At 42.2% G+C, this 25,755-nt stretch overlaps 1 protein-coding gene across 2 annotated transcripts in view; it reads left to right on the top strand.

The window, feature by feature from the left end:
• GRIK1 (glutamate ionotropic receptor kainate type subunit 1) overlaps window positions 1-25,755 on the top strand; it is a 207,022-nt gene that overhangs the window by 91,517 nt on the left and 89,750 nt on the right. The gene's annotated exons all lie outside the window — the stretch shown is intronic.

Below are 25,755 nucleotides of genomic sequence, written 5' to 3'. Positions count from 1 at the left end.
AGGTTTGATTCCCAACTCTTCCACATGAGTGGCGGAGGCTAAGCTGGTGAACTGGATTTGTTTCCCCGCTCCTCCACACGAAGCCAGCTGGGTGACCTTGGGGTAGTCACAGTTCTCTCAGCCTCACCCACCTCACAGGGTGTCTGTTGTGGGGAGGGGAAGGGAAGGCGATCGTAAGCCGGTTTGATTCTGCCTTAAGTGGTAGAGAAAGCCGGCATATAAAAACCAGCTCTTCTTCTTCTATTATTTATTGATTAAAATATTTCTATTCTGCTTTTTTGATTTGTCCAAAGCAGCTTACCGAAACAAGTACAATAGGTTGGATCCATTAGGCCATGAAAGGAGCAAATTGATGGGACAAATCCCTTCCCCTTTCTCTCCACCCCCCCCCCACATCCCTCAGTATCTGCTTTTAGGGCTAGGGGACCCTCAGGAATGGAGTGGGATGCAAGGCAAAGGTCTGCAGTTAAAGGGGAAATCTGGCAGTAATCACCCCTCTGTCACATCAGCTCTTCCACAAAGATAGCAAGGAGCTCATGCAAGGGGAGGAGATTTCTGCTGACTCCAGTCTTCTTCGTGCAGCCTCTCACCGCATCCATGTTCTTGAGGATGGGGGGAAAGAGGAGTCAGAAGACTGCAAGGGAAGGAAAAGAGATCTGTGATCATTCTGTGCATAGAATTCAACTCCAAAAAATGAAATTAATTTAAATAACATAAAAAGTAAGAATAACAACTACGATGACAGTTAGTAAAATAGAAAAGAGGAAGAGTCTAGTAGCCCCCTTTCTGGCAGAGCACCAGCTTTTGTGAGCCACAGCTCACTTCTTCAGATACCTGAAGAAGTGAGCTGTGGCTCACGAAAGCTCCTACCCTGCCAGAAATTTTGTTAGTCTTTAAGGTGCTACTGGACTCCTGCTCTTTTCTGCTGCCACAGACAGACTAACACGGCTACCCACTGTGAGCTTGTAAAATGAAGAGCCGATCATTAACATTGTTTAAAACAATTTCATATTGCAACATAAAAGCCGTAAAAGCATTGCTTCAAAACAACAGCATAAGCAACTGGACAAACACTCAAAATAAATCATGCTCACGGGTAAAGCCAAGCAACAACCACCCAGAAGCAAAGCAAAATAAAATGGCCTTGTATGGTGTCTAAATGCAAACAAAGGAAAGTACCAGTCAAACCCATGAAGAGAAACTTCCCAAAACATGGCAGCACAATAACTTTATCCAAAACAACCCAGAAGTTTTTTTTTTTTTTACTTGTTGAAATCCCAAGAATCTGACTACAGACTATGGTATCAAATCAGGATAACTGTGTATAGCTTGCTACTAAAAGCAATATTGCTATTCCTCCAAAACACTGATAAAATTAAACTTCTCTTCAAGAATAGAAGGCATGTCACTATAGATTAATGTTTGAACTGAACAATAGTCTCATTAAAGACAATAAATTCAGCTGGGCTACGTGCTCTCTGTGTTTCCAATTTAGTATTAAAAATAATGAACTATATAAAGAGCCAAGAAAGAAAAGTAGTAACGATGCTGGAGAGGGACGAATTGAAATGCCTTGCAATTTTTTGAATCTGATTGCAGGAGCATTTTGTGATTCGTATTACCATTCTATTTCATGTATTTCTTTTAGAGAAAAATGTATCCTTGCATTTATGTTCCTGATTGGCACATATTAGCTAAGTAATGCAAATCTGAGAGAACTGATTAAAACTATTCATGCAATGCTGAATTCTTGACTATGCTCCTGTTGAGCATTATGTGCCCAAATATACACATGCCCATATATTCAAAATATCCTTGCTAGCCAAAAAGAAGTGACTTCTACCTTAAAATCATGTTCACTGCCAGTGGATGTAGTGATGGCCATAAGCATGTGTGTGTAAAGTGCCGTCAAGTCGCAGCCGACTTATGGCGACCCCTTTTGGGGTTTTCATGGCAAGAGACTAACAGAGGTGGTTTGCCAGCGCCTTCCTCTGCACAGCAACCCTGGTGTTGCTTGGTGGTCTCCCACCCAATACTGACCAGGGCTGACCCTGCTTAGCTTCTGAAATCTGACGAGATCAGGCTAGCCTGGGCCATCCAGGTCAGGGCGGCCATAAGTATAGATGGCTTTAAAAGAGAGTTAGATTCATGGAGGGGACGTCCATCAATGGCTACTAGACATGGTGAGTAAAGGGAACCTCCACATTCAGAGGCGATAAACCTCTGAAACCCAGCGCTGGAAGGCCTTCCTGTTTGTTGGCTCTCCAGGGCAACTGGTTGGCCACTGTCGGAAACAGAATGCTGGACTGGATGGGATACTGGTATGATCCAGCAGGATTCTTCTTACGTACTTTTATTGTCCGAGATAATTTGATGGAACTGCATCAAGAGAGCCAGCGTGGTGTAGTGGTTAAGAGCGGTGGTTTGGAGCAGTGAAGTCTGATCTGGAGAACCGGGTTTGATTCCCCTCTCCTCCACATGAGCAGCGGAGGCTAATCTGGTGAACTGGATTTGTTTCCCCACTCCTACACACAAAGCCTGCTGGGTGACCTTGGGCTAGTCACACTCTCTCAGCCCCACCTACCTGACAGGGTGTCTGTTGTGGGGAGGGGAAGGGAAGGCGATTGTGAGCCGTTTTGATTCTTCCTTAAGTGGTAGAGAAAGTCGACATATAAAAACCAACTCTTCTTCATTGTTTAAATGTGTCATTCCTTGAACATGAACCTTATCACTTGAAACCTAGGTGTTCACGTTGATATTAATATTTGAATGTCTGAATTATCTGAAGAGCCACCATCAGAGTGTAAGCGAAGTTAGGGTTTGTTGTCCACATGCACCATTTTATACTTACTTACCCTCATCCTCATTTGTTACATCATTGTCCAATTTTCCGAAGAGTGTTATGCAAATGGCTTACAAGTGTATAACCCCCTGAACACCTGGAGTGTCTCCCTTGCATGTTAAGAGCACACACACCTATATCTGGGTAAAATTAAATTAGGGGCCACTGCCTGTGCATACCAAGGTCCTGAGTTTTGGTAGTAGCAAGTGACTATGGGAATGTGGAGGTTCCCAGAAGTAAGCAGGCTGAAAAATAGAATCAGAGACTAAATCTTTATTTAGGAAACAGATCAAGAAAAGCAGGAGGCACTCAGAAAACCTTAGGCTCTCTCGCTCTCTCACGCACACACACATATACAGCAAAATTTAATCTTAGACAACCTAACATATAGGCAATAAAAGCACACAATAAAGAGAGCCAAGTGAAAACATACAATTCTGTCTGAAGTGGTGAGGGGGTCCTGAGGGTCCTGGGTAGAGGAGAGTGAAAAAGGAAGCAGGGCAGAGATTGAGGTCAGCTCCAAATTTCCGAGGGTCCTGTGTTCAAGCTATGCCGGCGCAGTAGTGAGGAAGTTCAGGGGAATGGTTGCTGCAAAGTTCTAGGGTTTGGGGGGCTTTGTTTATACTGTAAAAATGGTGGAGGGTGAACAGCAAGTGGGCTCCAAATCCAGGGTTGGTTTGGAGCCAAAAAAGTTTGATTATTACTGCCCAATTTGATTCTAACTGCCAGATGGGGAAATTATCGATACAGAAGTGACACACCTGAGGCTGGGGGTGAGTGAATGGAATAAACCAGTCAGTGGCTGGTCTAGAAAGTGGATGAAGAACCAGGTGTGAACTGATGGTTTTATCCTGGAGAAACAATAGGTTTAAGATTGGGGTGATTGCCAAATAGATTTTTCCGTGCCTTAAGGAGGTGTAAAGAGCCCCACGGCGCAGAGTGGTAAGCTGCAGTACTGCAGTCCAAGCTCTGCTCACGACCTGAGTTCGATCGCGACGGAAGTCGGTTTCAGGTAGCCGGCTCAAGGTGGACTCAGCCTTCCATCCTTCCAAGGTCGGTAAAATGAGTACCCAAATTGCTGGGGGTAAAGGGAAGATGACTGGGGAAGGCACTGGCAAACCACCCCATCAACAAAGTCTGCCTAGAAAACATCAGGATGTGACATCACCTCAAGGGTCAGGATTGACCCAGTGCTTTCACAGGGGACCTTTACCTTTAAGGACGTGTAATCATAGCTAACCACTGAAATTTCACCTGCATTTTTGAGTGGGGAAGGGACTAATTCACTAATTCCCATGTAGAACTATTCAGGCTGTTTCCTTTTTGTTACATTATGAAGTAAATTTAGGATGGATGGAATTTGGACTTATTCAGGCTGCTTCCCTGTTGTCCTGCTGGGAAACACCTTCAAGCAGAATGGAGTTTTGCTGGAGCCTCCCCCCCCCCCCACTGTTAGTTTTACTGAAATATGGGGGTTCCCTTGTGGATGTCTATATGTTCGGGTTATCAAGAGAGCCTCTGAGAGCTCTTCACAACTGGTTTTGGTTTTTACCATCCTAAATAACTGGTTGTCTTCTACAATCTTGGCAACTTATCACCTCTTCTGACTCCAGACCATTTATAAATATGTTAAATAGCCCTGATACAGATCTCAGAGGGGCTCCATTTCTTGTTCTTTAACCAGGTACCAGAAGAAAAGGAACAAACTGCTTAGTTCTACTCTCAGCTCTCCTGAGAAAAGGCACAACATAACTATTATTCTTTCACATTTTTTAAAATAGTGAACCAGTAAATGCAGGTGCACCTAAAGTAGCAGAATTAAGTACCCAAAGGTCACAAGAAAAAAAATAACATTTAAGGCCAAACGTTATACAATATAAAGGTTATGTCAATGCAAAATATGTATGTATTTATTACAGGCTAAAATCAATAACATATATACTGCCCTGCAATAGCCTACCAAACCAACATGCTCATGTAAACCTACAACACAAACGGACATAAAATCACAACATTAAACTTTGACCAAATGCGTTTCAGCCAAATGGCTTTCTTCAGTGGCCAAAACAATCACAATTCCAGACTAAAAATGTACATAACTTTCTAAAACTCTTTATGACTGTAGGTACGTTGTGTTTTCAGGATAACAATTGATATATATGTATAAAACTGCAAGACTTCCTCATCTTTTTTAGGCTTCCATACAAATGGGAAACTAATCCCCGTGAGCATCTTTCCCTTAAATGAGAAGATGTTATATTTCAGCCATAAATAAAATTGTCACCATCTCATAGTCATAAAGCAGTCTCAAAGTCTGTAGTAGTTAACTGAAGCTGAGAGAATGTGACAGACCTAAAGTCACCCAGCAAGTGTCACAGCTCTGGGGGGATTTGAAGTGAGACCCTTGCTCTCAGATCTCTGTCTGACACTCCACCACTCCACTGCAGTGGCTATTTATGGAGCAACATGTGTCCACCTAAGTAGGCCAGAGACAAATACTCCTGAAGAACAATCTCCTGTAGTCTAAAACATTCACTTATTCTCAATGGGAATTTTGTTTTACTGCTGTGCAGCCCACCTCTCTTCATACTAGAATTTTAAGTTTCTCTTTACTACTCACTGAACTCACTTTCTCAAGCATCCTTTCAAAATGGCACACGCAAAGCAGAAGGATGTTCTGCTGGAGCAATCCTGCTTTCTGGTGAAATACCAGTTGTGTCACCATTGTGGGAACTGGCAAGAGACTTGCACTCAGGCTGAAGGCCACCGCTGTATCCACTGGGTTCACAGGTTCCTACAGATTAAGTATATCCAATTGGATAAGGTTTTGAGCCATGGGGAAATTAGAATTGCAAAGCAATGTACAGTAGTTGTGCATAGTTATCTTGCAACTCTGGTTCTTCTTTATACAGATTAAGCAGATTTCATAACACATCTATAAAATGAAATTAAACGAGAGAGCTTTGGCATTTGACAGATGAAAACAAAGTGAAAAGTGATAAAAATAACTAAATTCATATTCATTTAGACAAAAATGTTTCCGTTTTATGTATTACTAAAACAAAAATATTTCTGGTGTTTTCAAGGCAGTCATCAGATAGGTGCTTTTGAAATTTTACTCACAACAAAAATTATTCAGTTTTATTTGATCCTTAAAGTGTTAAAACCAGTACTTTATGCCCTTAATTGATTTATTTCCTGATAACTTCTCAAAATGAAAAATTGATACATTAATTTTACACAGAGATCCTACACGGTAACATTAAATGTCAAATAGAGAGACTTTGAGGAAACTCGCTGGATCACCTTGGCCCAGTTTGGATCTGTCTTTCATTCTAATCTACTTCATATGGTGGTTGTGAGGATAAAAAAGGATAATCCCAATATATACCATGCTGAGCTCTTTGAATGCAGGGAGAGAGACCAATGATGCAATAATGACCAAATCACTTTATTAATCACTAAGTACAGATTGCTTGTACTAAGGAGCTTCTAAATGGCCCTGTTGTATGGTTGCGCAGAAGCTGCATGTGTTGTACCATCGGAGAGACCAATAGCAATTCAATGTGATCCTTCAGCACACTGTGTAATATGAAGATATCAGCAAATTGGTATCACTATGGATTACCCCCTATTGTTCAAGTGAGTGTAAAGTATGGTCTCTTCTGGTATCAAGTATTGTTCAAGTATAGTATTTTCTCCTATTTTCTTTCATCAGCAGGCAACACCCCACCCCCAGCATGTTCCCACAAGAAGAGGTGGTGTTTCTGTAACAGTTGCTAGTGTATGCTTTAAAGGTTAAAAACATATTGAGTTTGGTCAGATTTATTTTAGGTACTTTTGGTTCCTTAGCTGATTTAATATGCCAAACTAGCTAACATATTATTCAATGAGTATTACAAATTCAGGCTTTAAGACGGAAATGACCCCCAATTGTTAACTGGGAATAAACAATCAATTCATCTAATTCTCAACGTGGCTAAATCCGGGGATACTTAAATTCAGAGATTGGAGCCATGCACAGGCAACACAGATCTTTGTATGAACCAAAAAAAAACTCGCGAAGTGGTTAAGGTGTCAGGGAAGGATCTGGGAAACCCAGGTTTGAATCCCCACTCTGCCATGGGAACCAGCTGGGTGACCTTGGGCCAGTCACACGCTCTCAATCTTGATCCTGGCAAGTATTTGGATGGGAAACCTCCAAGGAATACCAGGGGTGGGTCATGGAGGCAGGCAATGGCAAACCACCTCTGAAAATCTCTTGTCTTGAAAACCCTACGGGGTCACCATAAGTCTTCTGTGGTCTTTTATGCATGGGAGTTTTACCTTGGGTTCGTAGCTCTCTTGACCCATACTTTTCTGGTCCGAATTCTAAAAATGCTATGCATGGTGTTGTTTGTCCTGAAGAAAGTCTTGGAGTATCATGAGCAGTGCAGAATCAAAAGCAAAAACGCTGCTTTGTAATTGGCTGTAGTGCTTAATGTGATTAAAACGTCACACACACACCAGGTCCCCTCTCTGCCCGGCGAGTGGACATTTTACAAGCCAAGCTCTTTAAAGGGTTGAGCGGGAGAAACCCAAGTCCCTTCTCACAAGCCATTTTACAAACCGGAGTTCTTTAAAGGGGACAGGGTGAGCAGGAGAAACCCAAGTGCTGTTTTACAAGCCATTTTACAACCCAAGTGCCTTTTCCGGTTGACCATGGTGTACAGTATATTTTGGGCCATCTTTCCCCAGATATCAAGAACACAGCATTCTTGATATGAATTTAGTTATAAAATTCTCCTTGGGGAGGTTTTGTGTTAAATACTTTCATGCAGAACACTTAATTTGAGAAGTATTTTCTGGAACCAGAGGGCTATTGCTTGCTAGAGAATAGCAGCATCTTGAGTAATTATTTTATGGTAGGGAATATAAAAAAACAAATGAGGAAAGAGGCAATTTCTGATACTTATACATAGAAGAACCCAGAAGCCTATGAAGTAGTATAAATCATAATAGCATACCAAACACCAATACTAGCATAAAACATGTCAAACATCTCCTTACTTTAAAGCTAAGATCATAATATCTAATGGATGACATCAGGGCATTTTAAAAGATGTCACAGCGTTTTGTACTAAAATATATACCCAACCAGTGAAGGAAAAAATATATCACCAGTGGAATGGCATTGCTTTGGGTTAAACTGTGTGTGGGGTGGGGTGGGGGGGTGCTCTACTCTTGACCATACAAAATCCATTCCACGAAGTACAGGACATTTCCGAAAGATACATGAGTCTAGTGAAGCCTCCACAAGTACTAAAATGATTCAAACAATGAAGTCAAAGAGCCAATCAAAATGATTGTGCTGTCAGCTTGTGCTCAGTTGCCTGTGATATATTAATGTACAAAAAAATTTCCATCTCAATTGTGTTTGCTTGGAGAGTGGTTTGTGCATCCAGGGATCTTGAGGAGTGAACCTCGTGGAACAGAACTTCCCCCATTCTCCTTCCGGCTGCAGCCCACTGGGTCCCCAATTTTGTTGCCAGAGGAGGGTCAGCAGATTCTTTAGAAGTACATAGCGGGTACACTGGGAGAGTAGCTGGTGGAAACCAAACCCCTTTTTTCCAAAGACAGAAGTGCTCTTTACGTATTTGGTACAGCTTGCTGTAAAGCATAGATGACTGGGGAAGGCAATGGCAAACCACCCCATAAACATAATATGCCTAGTAAACGTCAGAATGTGATATTACCCCATGGGTCAGTAATGCTTGCACCTTTACCTTTACTGCATGTTTGTGTACAAGCCAATAGCTTCCTGAAAAATATTCCCCCTCTAAGTGTAGAGAGTGGTGCACCTCCCTTTCCCCAATCATAGTTATGTCATGCAGTAATATTATTCCTTGACAACCAGTGTATTGCGGCTATGTGTAAGATTGCAAGTCTTCTGGGTATTAAAAATACATAACATGGCACACAGCAGCCACACAGCAACAGGTTAAATAGTAGTGATGTGATGTGTCACATATTTAGGGTTTTAAATCACTGGTGGCTAAGATTGTGTTTGGTATTATGCCTGGGCTGCTTTGACTGTTTTTTGTACTTAAGTGTGTTTAATTGCAGCTTTCTTCGGCAAAATATGCAGACATGGGAATCAAGGAAAGACAGAAAATCCCTTTGGAAAGGGATCAACTACAGCATTCACTGGGTGGTCAATGAGACGGAGTATTATATGCACCGTGCTGAGTACCCAGCTTCATTAGCTGCAGAAAGACATGGTGCTAAGGCAGTGATTGAAGAACTGTCTCAACATGCAGATCTCGTAGGACTTAACTGACAGGTGCTCAGATGATGCTGTCTTGAAAATGATAAATGCATTTATAAATCCAATAAATTTTCAGAACAGTTTTAACTAAAAAGAAAGAGTGGCAGTGGAAATGGAAATAGAAATGGAAAGCACTTCCTTCATACAGTCAGACACACTGTGGCGTGGATTGTTAACAAGTAGGGATTTGCAAATATTTTGCAGAGGATAAATTAATTGCAGGGGGAAAGAAATGGATGATTGACTCGTTGTTCCTTTACCTCCTTCCTCCCCACACCAATAACAAATCCTGAATGCACCTTTCCCTCATAATCTTTTCAGCAGCACAGGAAGATCTCCTGTTTCAAGGTCAAGGGTGCCAGGAATTTTCCTCCCAGAACATGTGTCATCAGAACCTAATTCTCTCTTCTCTTTAAATTAAATTAAATTAAAATTATTTCAAGGCCCAAGGAAAAACTTGACAGGCAGGATCAACCAAGTTGATGCCTCCCCGTTCTGTCTAACCAGTGCATTTCCATTTTCGGCAACACCAAATTCCACCAAATCTCTATAAGCCAAGGGTGAGCCATTGCCTGCACGGTACCCATCCAGGATATTGCCTGACTGAAGTACACATGAATAATACTGAGCCATAACAGTTTGGGGGATTTGGCAGGGAGATGATGGAGTCATTCTGATCCCCTGGCATTTTTAGTGAAAACAGAGGCCCTCTTTACCATCTATCATCTTGTTGTTCTCTCCCAGATAGGCACAGTCCACACAGACCACTTTGCTATTTTAGGTCATTTATGCATGGGGGTTTTACCTGAGGTTCGTTGCTGGCTGGACCCACACATTCCTGTCGGGAAGCTCTGCACCAGCAATCTCCAAATTCAAATCAAGTACCCATGCATAAATAACCACAGAAAGTGATAAGAGGGACTCACAGGAGAGGAAAAACCAATACCCTACACTGCTGCCTTCACTTTCCCCCTCCTGCTCTGTCTCTGTCTCCCTTCCCTTCCTCTACTCCATCTTTGCTTCCCTCTGGGCCCTTCCCACTGGTGGTTCATTCTCCCTATATTTCTTCCTCCTTATTCCTTTATCCAGCTGCCCTCCCAGTCTTTGGTTCCTGTGGTGGCTTGTCCCACACAGTCTTTCACTCCCTTCACAACCTCTCAGGATTTTCCTCTTCTCATCCTCTCCTTACCCTGCCCCCAGGACCTCCTTTGTTCTGCCTCTGTTCCTATTTTTCTAACCCCTGGAAATAGGGTTGACAGCCTCCAGGTAATAGCAGAAGATCTCCTGCTATTACAATCGATCTCCAGCCGATAGAGATCAGTTCACCTGGAGAAATTGGACTCTATGGCAATTGGACTCTATGGCAATGAAGTCCCTCCCCTCCCCAAACCCTGCCCTCCTAAGGCTCCGCCCAAAAAACCTCCTGCCGATGGCAAACAGGGACCTGACAACCCTACCTGGAAAGTCCCTGCTCTTCTTCCTACCCTCATTGCCCCCAGGGCACCTGCTTTCACCCCCTCCTCTCCCACTCCTGCTTCTCCCCATACTCACATCCTTCCACTGTCAGGTGCCATATAAGATTGCTATAGCAATCTTATATGCTGCCTTAAGCTAAGCCCCCTCTCACCCCATGAGGTCTGTACAGCATATGTTGCTGTTTTGGTGGTGGGGTTAGCCCCTCCTTTTTAAAAAAAACTGTAGTTTTTTGTCAGACTTGGGGTTTTTCCTATGTTTCAGAAATATCTGCCTTGGCCCTATGTAAACCCCCCCCCCCGAGTTTTTGGTCTGTATGAAGGCATGATATTAGAGTACTGGCTATATGATTATTTGGTCAATTTCTGTTGATCAGAGGGCATGCAGCTTGGGTCATTTTCACTCTTTCTGCACAAACAGAATCAATACACCATCTGTATCTTTTTGATTTGGCTGCTATTTATGGCGCACCATCAGATCATAATTTAATTTATTTACAAGAAGAGTAGAACTAGCATATGATAAACAGAAAAATCAGGCTCCACATACTGATCATTGCCTTTAAAGTATGTACCTTTGAATTAACTGGATGAAATGCTGACAAATAACATAATTTTGGAGTTATTTCAGAGTTCACCTGGCATGTTCTTCCTATTAATCTGATATTTTCAACAAAATTATGAATTTGCATTTTATTATATGCATGCATAGAGCATTAGGGAAATGAGCCTCCATGGCCAAGTAGCATCACTGTTCATTTTACTGATTTCCCCACAATTCCAGGCATTAAAATGCAATGTTTAGCTCTGGGTCATTTAACACAACATAGTTCACAGGGAATTGTCTTCAAATGGAAGTTCTCTCTAATGCAATATTTACAAATGCTTATAAATGTAGTCAGCAGAACAATCCTACTGTGGTTTCCAAAACTGCCCCTTTAAAAAGAAATGGACTACACCCAAAATGAAACAGATGCAAATCATTACTATACAAGCAAAGAAAATATTGATGTGCTGCTGATCATATTATTTCATATGAAATAATATATACTTCTGCATCATTTATACTTGAAAGCATTAATAAAACTAAGTTTTGGCAAGTTCTCTAAAATATTCCCTAATAGCTACAAGTGGAATTGTATCTGATACCGTTTTTAATAACCACATTGATCAATCATTGATTACATTTCCCCTGTCCTATAGGTTAGAGATCTTTTTTTTTTTTGAGGGGGGGATCAAGGGATTATTAAGGAGAATGACAAATTGCATAACAATATGAATTAGTTGGAAAACATATTTGTTCCTCCCTCACAGTGCAAGCCTATGCAGATTTACTCCAGTCTAAACCCATTGATTTCAATGGGTTTAGACGGGGGTACATCTGTATAGTACTGTACTGTCAAAGAATCAAGCGCGAATGCATTGAGGAACAATACACAATATGCTGCTACGGCTGTTTATATGGCAGGTCACCAAAATATATGTTGGGTATTTAAACTGTAGATTCTATGTGAGATGAAGTTTACTACGCAGCCATAACTCTCAGTGTACAGGAACAGTGAAGACCAAAGGACATCAAATCAGAGTCCAGGGAAGCTTTGCATTAATCCTGTGTTGTAATGACAGCTTAAAATTTGGTACTTTGATGAATTCTGAGATTGGATTTAAACCTCTTTAATTTGGTTTGCTGGGATTCAATCCCTTAATTTTGCATTCTTAATAAAAACTCAAAGTAGATCTTTAATCTTGTATGTATAAAATAGAGGATTAGAGGCCCTGACCTGCCTCTGATACACAGATGCTTGCTTCCTGTTCTTCTTTTCTAACAGCAGCAAGTTTATAAATTCTAGGAAGGGTAAAAATGCATGTTAAATGGTCAAATTCGTTTTCGTCAGTTATGTGTGCTTTCCCTCTCTGCCCTCTCTATGAGCATTCATGGGTATATTTTTATTATTAAGCGAGCACTATCCCAGAGCCGGTGGGGTAGGCTTCTCCTGGGCTGGCAAAAGTGCCCCCCGTTTTGATCTTCTAGTCTTGTGTTTCTCGGTTTGTTTTGACATTTGTTCCGTTAGGCTTCGCAATGTGGTTTGTAGTTCTGCTAGATTGGGTTTTGGTCTGGTTGTGTAGGGTTTATGTTAGTTGTTGGGGTGGGAGGCATTGAATATATATTCTTTTCTTTTAGTCTTAGTGTGACAGTGTTCAGAGCCAAATTGGCTGTATGAGTAGTATCACTAAAGAGGAGGAGGAGGAGTTGGTTTGTATATGCCGACTTTCTCTACCACTTAAGGAAGAATCAAACCGGCTTACAATCACCTTCCCTTCTCCTCCCCACAACAGACACCCTGTGAGGTAGGTGGGGCTGAGAGAGCTCTAAGAGAGCTGCGAGTAGCCCAAATTCACCCAGCTGGCTTCATGAGTAGGAGTGGGGCAACCAACCCAGTTCACCAGATGAGCATCCACCACTCATATGGAGGAGTAGGGAATCAAACCCGGTTCTCCAGATTAGAGTCCACCGCTCCAAACCACCACTCTTAACCACTACACCATGCTTGCTCACAGGCATGCCTCTCTGTTTTTCCCCTGGATGTGTACTGTTTTTCTCCAATTTCATTCAGTGGAAGGTCTTTGCTGAGCTCTGGGAGAAGTATCAAATTTGCAGCACGGCTGTTGGTGACTCTCTTTAGAAGAACCTCCAAGAAGAACCTCAGAAGAACCTCCAAGTTTGATGGTGTTTGGGTCAGGGCCCCCAATTCTATGGGTGCCCAGTTTTCCTCCATTTGGGTGCCCATAGAATTGGACCCCCTGACCCAAACTTCAGGTGCTGCCTCGAGCAGGAAAAGAGGAAATAGTTTGGGGAGGGGGATACAGGGGGAAAAGATGTCCCATGCAAGTCGCAGCAGGTTTCCCTCTGCGCAACAGGTCCCAGACTGACTGGTACCACACTACAGGGCCTGGCCCAATGAGTGGCAGTGCACAACTCAGACTAACTTTTCCCAGGGAGAGGCTGCCAGGGAGAGGGAAATCAGAAGATGTTGGCAGATAAAGGTAGGTGGGTGGGGGAAAAAAAGGATGCGGGAGAAGGGGAGAGGCTATGGGGGACTGTTGGGAAAGAGGAAACAGCAGGGGAGAGGGAAATGAGTATTGCCAGTCTTCAAGCCTTGGTTTCTGTCAGTAGAAGACAGGGGGAGGGGAGGGGTCTTTTCCAAGGGTGTTTTGGCCTTTGACGTAGGATTCATTGGGACCAGGTCCTCCAGTTACCTCCAGGCTACTTGCTACCACCTGACTTGCATGATTCACCAAGCTTGGGTTGTGGTTTTATGGCCATGAAGGGGTTAAGAGCTCTGAAGTTTCAAAAGGGGCTTTGATCAATTTTATTCCTGCAGTTTGCAGGATGTGAGGCAGTTCTCCCCTGCAGGAACAGCCTTTTATTAATTCTTTGCTTTGGTCAAGAAGCCTTCCTTTAATATGAAAAGAGGTGCATCTCCCCTCACATCTGACACCTTGAGGCCAAACGTTCTTGGGATATTTTCTTCCTGTACTCCTGGCATCTTAGGCTGCAATCCTGAAATGGGGGCAAAGCTCATTAGGAGCTGGCATGACCCTGCCCTTATGCCATCCCAAGGGCAAAAATGCTGGCGCCGGGGATCCACAGAACTGTGCCAGCCCCCGCCGCCAACGCAGCCATGCCGGCAGGGAATTCCCAGAAAGGAAAAACCGTGCTGGCATGGTGGATGTTCCCGGGGCGTTCCTGGGGGTGAGGCTATTTTTTGGCAGCTTCCTAAGCCCTTTTGCCCCGGGAATGCCCCCTCTCGCAGCCCCCTCTCTTAGAAGGCAGACATTTAAAAATTCCTCTTTCTGAGAGTCTGCCCATGCAACGGTGAAGAAATTGAGACCCGCAGACATGTCTTCTTATACTGCCCTCACCATCATGAGCTAAGACTATTCAAGAAATTTTAAGAAATAATATAGACCTACCTGATAAAATATGCATCCAACGACTACTGGAGGATACTAACCCACAAACTTCGAGATGTGTGGCCAATTTTTGTGTTGCAATATATAAGGCCCGAAAGGATGCAATATATAAATAGATAAAATCTGATTGATAAACATTTTCGAAACTAGCGTATTTGTCTTTTTAGTTATGGGATTTTATTGATATATTTTACTTTGTGCATTCTTTGATTGATTGATACTGGTTTTATTGTAAATTTCTGTTACTTCTGATTAGATCTGTTCTTTTTTTTGGTCAAATGACCGTAAAATAAATGATTGATCGGTGGATGTACCCAGGGCGTTCCTGGTTGTGGGGTTACCTTTTGGCAGCTTCCTAAGCCCTTTTGCCCCGGGAATGCCCCCTCTCACAGCAGCGTGGCTTTGCCACATTTTTGAGTGGCATCGCCCCATTGCTTTCTATGGGGGCATTTTCTTTTTAAAACATTTTTAAACTGTTTGATTTTCCATCCAGCAACCAGGAAGCCTCTGAGGAGGCGGCACGGCCACGCCGCTCCCAGCCACCAATCGCTGTCAAAGTCAAGAGATTTTGCAGGGTGCCCTGTCCCATGCCTCTGGTCTATGCAAGCCAGAGGAACTTTGGGATGCAGACATAACTGAGCTTAATGGGGACCAGGTAACAAGGTATTGTCACATTGAGCAGGACTGTTGCCACCTGCTTTTGGGTCTGTCAACTGCCTGGCTATTACACCTGTATTGCCTGTGCTTAGACCTGTTAGCTGTGATTGTTTTGCTCCTATTAGATGCCAGCGGTTCATGAATTGTATCGAAACATCTGACATCCATGCTATTGTCCACATAGATAGTATTGCGTCATTTGGAGTGGATAAAATCACTTCTCTAAAGGGCACTAGGAGGCTGGTATATGAGGTCAGTTCTTACACATGGTAGGAAATAATTAGCAACAGTCGAATGAACTGATTTAAAATTCAATAATGTGTTTCAACAGTGTTTTTCCAAATTAGTAAAATAGAAATGTTCACTATGTTCAAAAGAAGGCTTCCCCTGGTTGCATTCTCACACATTCTAGTGATTCATGTAACTGGTTTTTGTGATCCAAGAGGCAATGTGTTTAATTACTTTGGAGTCAGATTGACGCAACCTAGTTTTTCTGAAGGGTCTGACCTATTTCCAGTTCCACCAGGCATTCAACAACTGCAAACTTCTGCTGAACCATATGGCAAGAACGGTGATCACAGGACATTTTGAACTATACGTTGCCTGAAGTGTACAATTTTGATGAACTTGGCTTAACTGTTTATAGAATTCTGGCTTTTGGTATGCAGTAAATGGGTTAAATGAGAGCTTCAAACTGTTATTTCTCATATGAGATAAAAAAAAAAAAACAAGCCAAACCAGTGTTCTTCTTTCCCTAAAATTCTATTGCTGTGGGAACTGCTTGAGATCATTATACAGGTCAGATATGTATGTATATAATAGTCGTGCAGTTTTCTCAAGTCGTACAGTTTTCTCACAGCCCATTCCTGAAAAGTCGGTGTGCGGAGTCAGTGGGAAAAAATTTAAGCTGGTTCGCGCACGCTGCGGGAACAAAAAAGCCGTTTTGCGGCTTTTTGGGTTTTCAACGGGCCAAAAGCCCCATTGAAAACAGTGAAGCTGCGCCTGCTAAAAAGGCGGCTTCCTATCCCGGTTCGCCGCGGTACGCTGGCTCCAGGAACAGTGGTGCTGCGCCCTGGCACCAGCGTACCGCAGCGAACCGGGATAGGAATCCGCCTAACCGGGATAGGAAGCCGCCTGCGCCACGGAGAGGCCCAATTCTCAGCTCAGCGTGACTGTCTTTTATCTTTTCATATATTTTAAATGACAATATCTTTACTATCATTTTTATTTGTATGCTTATAGATCCCTGAGGAAGCATAGGTGAAACATGTATCTTCAGGTTCTGCATATTTAGAAGCAGGGTGGATTTGATTTAAATCGAATCCATTTAAACCACTATTTAAATCACTAGTCAGTAAGACTAGATTTAAATCATGGTCTTCTATACTCTTTCATGGCCTTCTGCCATTATAGGTTTTTTCCTCCTGGGTGAGAATAATATAGTAAAACTCAGGCTACACACATAAAGATCCTAAGACTTGTGGAGAATTCTGCTCAAAAGGTTTCACTTTCATTTTTACTGCTTGCCCCTCCCTCCCCTCACTTAGCTCCTTGTGCAGATCTATTCCACTCCAAAAAATCTTCTATTCATTGTATGGATCCTCTTTTTCAGTTTGCACTCAATTAAAAGAGGATATCATGTTGTATTCAATCACTATAGCTAGAATTACTTTTGCCAGATACTGGAAAAAAGAATTCATTCCTTTCCTTTTATCCAATAAAAGTTCTAATCACCCAATGGACAAAAGATGTACACAAATACACACATGTGCACTTTTATTGGCATATAAAAGGAAAATGTACATTAGAGTAAATCCAAATAAATAAAATTAGATAAAACAATCCCAAATCAGCCATTAAAGAATGAAACATACCATACATGATATCTGATTGCTGACTGTAAAAACCTCGTAACTTATTCAATTATTCTTGGATTTTGTGTGGTCATAAGGTGTATGTGTGTGTGTTAAGTGCCCTCAAGTCGCTTCCGACTCATGGCAACCCTATGAATCAATGTCCTTCAAAAAGTCCTATCTTTATCAGCCTTGCTCAGGTCTTGCAAATTGAGGGCTGTGGCGCCCTTTATAGAATCAATCCATCTCTTGTTGGGTCTTCCTCTTTTCCTGCTGCCTTCTATCCTTGTTAATTAATACTGAGAACCAAGAGTTTCTCAAATATAGTCTTAAACTATATTGACCTATAAGAGTCCTCTCTCAAGAGTGCCAGATAGCCCTTAAGAAAGTAATCTCCAAGTATTCAAGAATGGCTAGAAAAATTAAGGAAGCTTTCAAAAAAAAACTACACTAACATATTTACAGAAGGACAAAAAGCATAAGCGAGTTGGACTTGTTATGCTAGTATTGCATTCAGAGAATGGAAACAAATATTTAATATCTGTTCACTTCTGGCGACCAATGTATTATTCCTGACTATTATTATTGTGTGTATATGCATTTTTTGTATGAGCCACCAAGCTTGAGCATACCTTCCTTGCAAAGAATAGTGAGTTACCAGGGGCTCCATAATCCTCATGCTTATCAGAGCTCCAAAATGGGCGCGGGGTGTTTGTCCAGCTGGCATATATTTGGAAGACCACAACATTATAGTTGGTGGACTGCATTTAGTTAAATAAGCCTCAAACATGTGCAGGCCTACCATGGCAGGAACTAGCTTGAAGACACTGGAAGGAATACATTCCTTCCGATCACAAGAGGCTACTGTGGTAACGCTTTTTCTGCTGCAAAGAGTTCTGTCCGTGTTCATTCATCTCCCTGACTAGAGCAACACAAAAAAGAAATAGATGGAGCTGTGAAGATGAGGTAATCTGCAACCTATAATTGTAAACTAATACCCAGCACAAGTAATTTGTTGTGCTTTTCATAGCTTATAGGCACCATGTAATGTGCTCTTAAATTAAAATTATTTCAAGCAGAATACATTAAAAAACAAAAGACATTCATTATTTACATAGATTCATGGTTTAACGCACATGCATTAATTGTATTCACAAGAGCTGCCAAGGCAAGATCACCACTTGTCATATTTTAAACAGGCTAAATGGCTTTTCGATTAGAAAGCCATATATTGCTATCTGACAATTTTGCCTTATTTTAATAGAATCAGCATATCCTGAAAGTGTAAAAAAAGAAAAAAAAGATCCAGTTCTGAAGGAAGGATAAAAGTTGTGGCTTCATTTGTGGCTTCATTTGGCTTCATTAGTTGCTGTTTGCTGACCCAGGGCTAAGTTGGGTTTCAGTTGCTTCTAACCTGCCAACCCCCCTTTAACTTAACAATAAAACTCAGACACGATATTCTTTTGGATGAATGGCCACAACTTTATTTGGCTAACAGCTGTTTGTGCCTTGGCGTGGCATGGGAACTGGAAAAAAGGTATCAGCCGCCACCCTGCGAGCTGATAATGAATTCCTCCCAACGATCCCGCTGGGAGGGCTGGAAAGGATGGCGGAGCTGGGAAAAACACCTGGGCTTCCGCCACTTGGTGGTTCCCCCGCCACTCAGGTAGAGGCTCCCGCCTGTTGCCCCCGAGCTGGGCACCCGAGCCTCCCCCAAAACCCCTTATTGGGGTCCCCAAATTGGCATAGAGGGGCACGCAGGCCACTCGCCCCTCAAACGAATCCAGTCCCATGCCTACACCGCCAAGTTGTGACAACTTTGAGGGAAATGTAGAATTTCAATTTATTTGATTTAATCCTAGCATGTTAGTCATTCACAAGATATATAAAGAATATGGGAGCACCAAAAGTATTATTCTATGAAGGCACAAGTTTATAAGATAATATCATTTTATTAAAATAATATTTGTAAGCTGTAGTTATCTATATAAGCCAGTAGGACGCAATATATCCTAACAAAAGTTTAAACTTCTGCACAGGTGTAGTCTTAAGATTACATCATAGACTGATACAGGCTGATACGAATAAACAGGATGGTGAGCTAATCGTAAATTGAGCTCAGGGGGTGGGCACATCACGGGGCTATACTGCATCATGAAATCTGAGAAGACAAAAGACTTCGAAATTGTATAAAAACTGAGAAAAGAGGCGTGACATTTGGGAAGAGTCTCATTTTGCCCCCGAGGCTAACTTTTCCCTTGCTAGCAAAATAAATTTCCCTCTTGCTTCTAAAAACCTGAGTTGTCTCCGTCCTTGGTTGAACCCGGCCAGAGAGCGGAGTAGCCTTTTGCATCCTACAACTTTAACAAGCAAACTTTAATATAGGGAAGGGAGGGTGGGACAAAGTCGAAGACAGGCTGCTCTTTCCCGTCTGTCCGGCTCCTTTTATAGCCTGAACGGAACCTGAAGCTGGGCTTCTTGCCTTGCAGCCGATCTTTCCCGCTCCAGCCGGCAGCCCTGCCTAGCAACAGCTGCTTTCTCCCCTGCCCGGGTCCCCAACCTCAGCTCCAGCTAAGCCCGGAGCCGTGTGTTTCAGTGCTCTGAGTCCCTCCCACCCAACTGGCGGCCGAATTAACATTTAGCTGTATTTAAAATGGGGGTGGGGGTTCTCATGCTATTCAAAAACCAAATGGCATTTTCCTTTGGTTCTGTTCCTATCTAAATCTAAACTTATTAGTCGATTGATGAATGGTTGAATTTACGAACGGGAAGTCGAAATGTGGTTTCCAGTCGAGCTGTTCAATATGCTTGTAAAGAATGTGCATTTGCCAGAAAGGCAAAAGCTATAACTACACAAAAGCCAAAAGGGAGTTTTTAAGAGAAGAAGCACGCTAGGGACAGACAGGGTTTTCTGTTCAACTTGGGAAATAAGCTATTGACATTTGGCAGGCTGATGAGAAGAAGGCTATTTGTGCAGGACAATGATTCAGCTCAACCCAACCCCTTTCTGACTATATATTACTCTTCCTACACACTTGACACTGAGAGACAATGTCCTTCAGTGTTACTCCTCTGCAGATGCCTGCCACAGCTGCTGGCGAAACGTCAGGAAAGAAAATACCAAGACCACGGTCACACAGCCCGGATAACCCACAAGAACCAATATTTGTGTAATAGTTTGCTTCTGTCTTCACAGACATGGCAGTCTGTAATGAGGCATTTAGGGATGGAGGATAACAGAGGTCAAAATAGAATGGTGTTTGGGGGAAATGTTAAAGGCTATGGCTTTAGGGAAATGTTAAAGGCTATGACTTAATCTAATTCAATTGATTAATGTTGAAAGGATGAAGTATTTAATAATTAAAGTATAGAAGATGATAATTTGTAGCTTATTGAAATGATATAATGAACTCTAATGAATTAGAAAGCAAATACAGAGGGGATTATATAGATATTAATTTGATAGAGGAGGGGAGAGGGGAAGTCAGAAAAAGTCAATGCTGATTAGGCTGATTAGTTTGAAATTATTTTATTTGACGTAACTCTGAAGATGACAATATTGAAATTGTATGTGACTTAATAAGAAAATAAAAAAATTATATATATAAAAAAAATTGAATGGTGTTTTAAAACGCTCTATGAAGATGAGATTTGTAATAGTTTGTAAAGCCTGAATGGAAAATATAAGAAATAACTGGGGAACTAGTTTAATGAATCCACACCTGGGAGGCTGGGAAGTTACAATGGCCCGGGAACAAGCCAGATTGAGTGCCCCCTATAGGTTTTCCTGGCCATCCTTGGTAACTGGCAGGAGGCTTGATGGTAGGGACATGGTGGGCCACAACATCCTGGGTGCTGCTACATCACTTCTGGGTTTTCGCAGATGGTAAACCATAGGATTTCCAGCAATTCCTAGAGCGATCCTGCTACTTCCGAGTTTCCCCTGGAAGTAGGGTTGCCAGCTCCAGGACTGGAAATACCTGGAGATTTTTGGGGTGGAGCCTGAGGAAGACAGGATTTGGGGAGGGGAGGGACTTCAATGCCAGAGAGTCCAATTGCCACAGAGTCCAATTGCCAAAACGGCCATTTTCTCCTGGTGAACTGATCTCTATCAACTGGAGATCAGTGGTAATAGTGGGAGATCTCCAGCTAGTACCTGGAGGTTGCATGAAGCTTGAAGAACTATATTCAACACACAAAAGATCTTTCATTATTTGTTATTATATATATTAGGATTTCGATAGAGTGCCACTTTGTATTAGATAATATTGTTTGTTTGTGCTCACTTGGTGTTGTGGTACTTAATACACATGCTTTTGCACTTTGTTATACTTACTCGCTCCTGTGCGGATTTCCAAACCTATGAGGTATAGGTACCGTAGTGCCTTTTTTCCCAGTACCTGGAGGTTGGCAACCCTACCTGGAAGTGATCTAGAGATGCAGATGCTGCTGGCATTAAAAAAAAAAAAAAAAAAAAAAAACTTCTCCTGCCATAAAGAGGGTTGCTGGCAGGAGGTATCCCACCATAGTGGGAGGCCTGGCAGCCCTAGTCTCCCATGTACAAGCCAGTCTCTGCAGCACTGGAAGGAATAAAGGCTCAGTGCTGTATAGATAATGGAAAAGATCCAAACAGCACTCACAAGGTAATATAAAGAGGAAATAAATTTATGAAAGTGAAGGTAAGTGCAAAAAGTGAACATATATACATACAAGAATCAAGAAGATACACATCCGAAATTTTTCATATGATAAGCAAAATTAGTCCAGCAAGGTATGCAATGTAGCAAAGGAAATAAATGTCCATTGAATCACATATAACACCATATATTGTCTATAAAAGACTTTCCTGTGCTTCTAAGTAGCTGGACTAAAGATGTCTGAGGCAAGGACCACAGTGAAGAGATGCCGAGAAGAGGTCTCTGCAGCACTAGCAGAACTGCTGGTGCTTGGCCCTGCTTGCTCCTGCTTGCCAGTGGTACTCTGGGGCAGTAGCTAGGGTTGCCAACCTCCAGGTAATAGCTGGAAATCTCCTGCTCTTACAACTGATCTCCAGCCCATAGAGATCAGTTCACCTGGAGAAAATGGCTGCTTTGGCAATTGGACTCTGTGGCATTGAAGTCCCTTCCCTCCCCAAACCCCACCCTCCTCAGGCTCCGCCAAAAAAAACTCCCGCCAGTTGCCAAGAGGGACCTGGCAACCCTAGAAGTAGCCCACTGGGAATTTTCTCAGTAAGTTAAATGGTCAGTTGACCCCTGAATCCAAGGGGGCTCAAATGCACCACCCCATAAGGCAAATTGCTTTTGAAACCAAAGGGAGTGCTACAAGCAGTTTGTGATATGGCACGGTACCTGGTGTTCAAAGACAAAAAGTCCAAAAAGCCTTCTGAGTTAGTACAAGACCCTTACACGAACCTAAGCAATGCTTTGCATATCAGCCATCCATGACAGGCAGAAGTTCGTAAGTCAGAGAATGATGAGTTTTATAGTTCTTAATCTAAATGGTTTTGCCATTAAACCAAATCCCTATGGAATTTGAAAAACCGCAGGATTTTTAAGGAGCCTACTAGACTAGCCACAACGTGTTTTTTAAAATCATGTCTGAAAATTTCTTTCTCAGTGTGACTTTAACTACTCAGCTTCTTCCTGGTTTTAATTCACAGCATTCATAGTTTGAAATGATTGGCAGGGAGCACGTCCTGAAATAAGTGTTTAGTTATAGTAAGTACAGTTTGCACTGAAAATCCATACTCTTTTGTTCAGCCAGAGAGTACTTATTTACACCCAACTGGTCAATATCCCAAAGGATTGAAGCACACAAATTGATGCTTTTTCCTCCTTCTGTCATCAAAGTATCAATTTAAAGTCTGTAGCTTCAAAGCTAATAAAAACAGCCAAACTCGAAACACTTTACATATCATTCTTTTTCAATTTATGTCAAAGGTACTAGTCATAGTCATATCGTCCTTTATTGGCATAAAATCACTGTACATACAGTAGCGTGTAAAAATATAAATATTTGAGATGTGACCTTATAAAATGGTTAAAAGACACTTGCATAAGATAGTGTTGTGAGCTAACACATCTGTCTATTTAAATAATTTGCGGCGTTCTATAGCAATCTTTAAAAATTGTGCTACCTTCTCCAGAACATAGGGCGAACAATTATTCAAAAAAAAGGAAGCATTATTGGAATCGGAGGCATTCAGTCTATGTGTATGAAAAGGGCTTAGTAGTTCATTACGAATTTCTGAATAGAAACTACAATAAAATAAAACATGGACAACTGTCTCAGCACACTTACTGCCACAGGGACAAAGTCTGACTAACTGAGGGATTTTACTAAATCTTCCATCGAGTAACGCAGATGGCAAAACATTAAACCTAGCTAGGGAGATGGCTCTGCAATAAGATGGATCATACATACGAGACAGATATGGGGAAGGCTGGTAAACATCGAAAGGTATCCTTAGGTTTAGTGGCGAGCAGGTTTCATTAGCAGCCCTATATAGATCCTGAAGGCCTATGTCTAAAAGTCTGCGTTTTATCATCTGGAAAGCTTCTACGTCAGAGAGCATGAGTAGGGAATCAAAATTCAGGCCAATAGATTTGATTCTGCTTTCAATGTGTGAGAGCCAATTGGAAGCATACGACTCCATGAGCATATGGTGAATGAGAGAGGAGGAATCTGCCTTAAAGTGGAGGCATAGCCAGAATTTAAAGGTAGTAAGCCACGCTCTGGTTTCAAGTAGCATTTGGCCTGTTTCCAAACACAATGCCGCATATGGTACGCAGCGGGGCTTGCCCATTATTTGCCCGAGAAATTTAGCTTGAGTGCGTTCCAGCGGATATTCTAGTGCTCTGATCCAGATGGGTATACCATACAGTAATTGTGCATTAACTTTGGCATTGTAAACCTTAAGGGCAGCAGGGATGTATTGATTGCCTCTACTGAAAAAGAAGCGAGTAATTGCTGATGAACTAATTTCTGCTGATTTAACTGCAAATTGATAGTGGGTTAATAATCTCTTGTCGATGTTCATACTTGTTAACTTATCCCATAATAAGTTCCTTGAAATGGAGTCAAATGCCCCCTTCAGGTCCAGGAAAGCTGTATATAGCTTAGAGTTGGTTTTCTTGGAATACTTATTAACTAGATGTGTGAGCACAATGCAGTGGTCTAATGTGGTTTTTCCTTTGCAGAAACCTACTTGTTCAGGGCCTGATATCTTATATTCTGCTATCCAAGGTAAAAGTTTGCTTAGTAGATGTTTAGCATAGAGTTTCCCTATGATCGAAAGGAGACTGATTGGTCTAAAGTTCGATGGAATTGTGTGGTCTCCCTTTTTGTGGATGGGAACCAGTATCGCTCTGGTCCATGCCTCTGGCATAATGCCAGTTCTATCCACCCAAGTGAACAACTGGGCCAATAAGTCAAAGGTACTACTTCAGATTATTGGAGTTGTTATTTAGTTATATATTGCACATGTGCAGTCTTTCTCCCATCACATGAGTTTTAAAGTGGATTTACATAGGATTACCAGGGCCATTTATGCTTGGTAATTAGCAGCGTGTTCCAGGCTGAAGTGCCCTGCAGCTTTTTTTTGAGTTTTGCACGCTGAACCATCATTTTGGAAGTGACTGCGAAGCCGGCGCATACCTACTTCGCATTTCTTAAGAGCCCCTTTAACGCAACCTTTTGTGTTTGCTCCGCCCTCACCGCAAAGAATCCCCTCAAAGAAGCATGCAAAATTCACAGCCGTGTGTTAGCTGTGCAAACGGAGGTTGCTAATAGAAGGAACAAAGGAGCAGGCAAGTGGGGGGGGTGGAATTTCTCCTTTTGCATTGGGACCATGAATAGGTATTTTAAAGGTTGCGTTTAAAAAAACAGCTTTGAGCAAGCATCAAAATTGACCCTGCGTAAGTGGCCCAGGAGTTCTCCCACCCAAATGGTGATCAACAGACCCATACCTGTTCAGGTGTGACAAGAACATAACAATATAAGAAGAGTCCTGCTGGATCAGAGCAATGGTCCAGCATCCTGTCTCATACAGTGGTCAACCAGTTTGGTCTGGAGGACCAAAACAAGGCTTAGAGGCTGAGGCCTTTCCCTGATTAACTCCTGGCACTTGCATTCAGAAGTGTATTGGCTCTGATTGTAGAGGGTCCCTTTAGTCACTATGGCTAGTAGCCACTGTTAGATATATCCTCCATGAATCTGTCATCATCATCAGTTTTATTAATGTTTTAGTCACAGACCTTAACAATATTCAGATTAAAACCATACAAAATATAAAACCCACAACACCTAGAATTACATGAATAAAATTTTTAAAATGTTACAGACAGTCACATATATACATATTATTGCTGATTTAAGAAAAAGAGTTGGTTTTTATATGCCGACTTTCTCTTCCACTTAAGGAAGACTCAAACCGGCTTACAATCACCTTCCCTTCCCCTACCCACAACAGACACCCTGTGAGGTAGGTGGGGCTGAGAGAGTGTGACTAGCCCAAGGTCACCCAGCTGGCTTCCTGTGTAGGAGTGGGGAAACAAATCCAGTTCACCAGATTAGCTTCTGCCGCTCATGTGGAGGAGTGGGGAATCGAATCCGGTTCTCCAGATCAGAGTCCACCGCTCCAAACCACCA

The sequence above is a fragment of the Euleptes europaea genome, chromosome 12 (assembly GCF_029931775.1).
Source record: "Euleptes europaea isolate rEulEur1 chromosome 12, rEulEur1.hap1, whole genome shotgun sequence".
NCBI classification, from domain to species: domain Eukaryota; kingdom Metazoa; phylum Chordata; class Lepidosauria; order Squamata; family Sphaerodactylidae; genus Euleptes; species Euleptes europaea.
Note: the sequence above shows the minus strand (reverse complement) of the source record. Positions and strands in the feature narration are given on the sequence as shown.